Below are 4,189 nucleotides of genomic sequence, written 5' to 3'. Positions count from 1 at the left end.
GTATAAATTCATGCACTCATGCACACTCCAATCCTACTTACCTGTGAACTCTAACACATCCAGTGCGTAGCTTAACTTAAAATACTCATTATTCTACCTTTCTTGGGCTAGTCCCTCCTGGTAGTCCTAAGATCGGGTCGCCCCCCGATTCCTAACCTTAAACGCAGTTCTCACGCCGGAGTAACTTAATACCTATTATCTATCACCCACATATGGGTCTACCTGCTTCCCGAACAGGAAGCTTACCTGAGGGATACCCCTCCTTATCCCGGGCGCCCTGTATAATCGATTCATTACCCACTGCTGCTCTGGTTTAAACTAAATTTGGTTCGGAATGCAAGCCAGGTGGTACAGCCGACAGAGGTCCACACGTGTCCAAAGCAAGGCGGGAGGCTTCAATTTCGAGGTGCAAAAATGCGTACCCACCAAATTAGATGCCGGCAGGCCTCCCTCCCGACCTGGAACGTGAGGATCCACCTCGTCTGCACACTTGGATGTATCCCACTTCTGACACCAAAATTGTCGAGATCGAAGACCTCAAGGGAAGGAAGAAGAAGAAGAATCAGAGGAAGAAGAGCAACAATGTTTAATAAAATCGATTATACACACACGTGTGGAGCGAGGCTCAAGAATGCGCCGCCTACACGCAGCGGGCAATTCCTCAAGACACTCGCTAAAAAATAAGTGGAAAGGCATTTCATTTATAGCAAAATATTAGACAAGAATCTGCGCTAAAGACATAGCACTAATGGGCCATAAGGACAACACCTCCCATTGTCCCGTCCTATAGAAGGTCAAATTTAGACAACAAGATGTAAGCATAATGATAGGCTACGCTTTTTTTGGCTATCTATCTAAACATATCAGACCCGAGCGCAGGCCGAAGTAAATATTCTTATACACTAGGCTAAATGGTAGATGAAGATTGGATACGTCCTTGGTTTAGGAGACATACTAAACACTACGAAGATATATAATTAATTATTCCCTTTGTGAAGGAGGCGTTTGGATGACATCTTTTTTCCTGTACGTGGGTCGAGAGCATTTTATCTACTGTTTGGCACATTCATTCAAGGACTAATTTACTAGGCTAAGGATCCACCCTGCACGTCGAGCCTCGAAACCACATTTTGTCCACTCACCTCTGCCTGCAGTTGAGTTTAAATCAGTTTTCAGAAGCACGATATATAATTTCAGATGTTATGATCAATTGAGTCATGGGGCTAAAACCCTAATGGCTGACATATATATGTATGTATATATATGTATGTATATATATGTATGTATATATATGTATGTATATATATGTATGTATATATATGTATGTATATATATGTATGTATATATATATGTATGTATATATATGTATGTATATATATGTATGTATATATATATATGTATATATATGTATGTATATATATGTATGTATATATATGTATGTATATATATGTATGTATATATATGTATGTATATATATGTATGTATATATATGTATATATATGTATGTATATATATGTATGTATATATATGTATGTATATATATGTGTCAAGTCGTAGATTCTTTATTGACAATTCTCTGTTATGACAGCCGACTGCATGTCCCAACGTGAGGTAAACCCCGCCGGGAACGCGAATAGAGCGGCGTGCAGGGAGTGTTGAGATTCGTGCGGAGGCACGAGGGTGCGCGCCAAGACGGGGGGGGCGGCGTGGCGTCATCGCGTTAAGATGGTTGTGCCAGGTCGATCGGCGATCTCTGAATTTAAATCGGATTTTTGTCATGTGTGTTGTGAAATTAAACGTCTATCCGAGAATCCTGGCAATGTTCGTTTTATTAAAATGTGGTACAAACCTGCGTTTCCGCCGTGCGGCTCCGTGGAAGTTAGAGTAGAGTTATTGTGTTTTTAGGCAAGAGCCGAGCGAGCCGCGAGTCACGGGTGTGCTGTATGAGGTTGCTCGGAGGATGTGTGCCCAAATGCATTGTGGGTCATTGCGACTTTGCTGAATATCGGACGCTGGATGTCGGACGTTCATGCGCGCGTGGAATGTGTAGTTTCAAGCGGAGTGCTCGAATTGCAGATATAAACTTGAAAAACATTAATTATATAATCATAGCGGCGCCTGAATTTTAATAAACATGCTTCAGTTTGTGTTTAAAATGAGGTCATGCTGGACAATTGTATACGTGTGCTTTTTTCGAGGCTGGTCGTAAAACCACGCCCACATGCGCTTGTTTTTGCGTAATGCTAGTAGAATGACATGAACCTATCGTTAACCATATATATTTTGTTTTAATCACAGCAACGCATGACTCTGTATAAACATGCTTTGAATTACTCATGTACACAAACCCATAAAATATATGGGTTTGTTTGGCCAAGCATACACTCTCCTCTTTGTGAGTTACATTTCTGTTTTCTCGGAGCCCAGAGAAACATTTGGTCCGAATGATAAGGAAGGGCTGACTCCCCCGAACAGCGGATAACGGTGGGAGGGACTCTCGCCAGTCGCTTTGTTCTCTCGGAGATTTTCTGATAATCGTATTCATATATAAGTGAATGAGAATCAATGTGTTTCCAGGAAGGCTTGACTTGGCATGTTCTTGCTGTAGCTTGCTGTAGACGTCTGTCTCCTCCGGATCTGTATAAGTTGGCTTTAATAAAAAACTGCGTCATTTTCAGGCTATTTGTGGACTTCTTCACCAAACGAAGAGCTGATTCTTCACATATGTATGTATATATATGTATGTATATATATGTATGTATATATATGTATGTATATATATGTATGTATATATATGTATGTATATATATATGTATGTATATATATGTATATATATGTATGTATATATATGTATGTATATATATGTATGTATATATATGTATATATATATATATATATATGTATGTATATATATATATATATATATATATATATATATATATATATATATATATATATATATATCTATACTGTATATATACATTATGTGTAACACATATATACACAAAGAATTAAGTTAAGCACCCCTACACAAAGAATTAAGTTAAGCACCCCCTAATCCTGTCCTGAACCCCCTCGAGCACGTTTGGGACATGTTGGGACGACAAATTGCGAAGATGGTCCCTCCAATAGCCAATCTGGATGAATTGGAACGTGCATTACATCGGGAATGGAACAACCTGCCACAGCAACGCATACGACGGCTTACAGGGTCTATGAGACGTAGGGTTGAGTCAGTGATCCGATCACGTGGGTCCTACACACGTTATTGACGCAAAGATCGCTAGAGGTCTTCTCAGAACAATGACTGTACGTTAGAAAACATAAACGTCATCCACACTGTCTGTGATGGACCTATAGCTCCATACTTAAATTGAGGTGAAAATATGCCTAAAATTCCCAAAAAATTTCACCTTAAATTATTCAGAATAAAATATTGAAAACGGCATGATTGTTATGTTTTTATGTGACCATAATATCACTTCTCCAGAAAATATAGCAATATCATGGGTATATTACACTGTTTTGACGACAACAAACTTGTAATGTGCGAGGTTGTAAAAAAACGGGGGGGGTGCTTAACTTAATTCTTGGTGTATATGTGTATAATCATATCAATATGTGTGTATATAATATTTATAATATGTCACACATAATATGACAAATGAGGAAGCAAGAGCAGTGAGAAAGTATTGGGTTGTAACTGCTGCATGCATGTATTCGTTGTAAATGGTGTTCCTATTGTATTGACCCTGAGCTCAGCAATGCAATCACAAGCATTGTGTGCTGGATCTAGGCTCATGATGCTAAAAGGAACACTGCAAGTACATGACCATGCAAAGGTCAATACTCCTTTCACTAGCTACTGAGGGAGACTGAGTGAAGGATGATTATAAAGAAAGGACTGAGGGCACGATAGAGCAAAGCAGAGGGAGAAAAGGAGAAATAAGGTGTTAGAATGAAGAAAGAAAAATTTTTTTGGGTGATTTGGTTACAAAAAATAGCTCCGACGCATATCTCATGAGATTCTCATGAACTATCTTCATATCCCATGATAAATGCTTCACATATTTTTCTAAGGGTTATAATTAGTTGTTTAGAGGTTTAAGTTTTAGAAGACTCTACAACTAACAAGTCCTACTCATAATAATGTGCATATGATATTGCTTCCTCGTCATGTGCCCTTTGC

The sequence above is a fragment of the Myxine glutinosa genome, chromosome 7 (genome assembly GCF_964187855.1).
Source record: "Myxine glutinosa chromosome 7, kmMyxGlut1.1, whole genome shotgun sequence".
NCBI lineage: Eukaryota > Metazoa > Chordata > Myxini > Myxiniformes > Myxinidae > Myxine > Myxine glutinosa.
Note: the sequence above shows the minus strand (reverse complement) of the source record.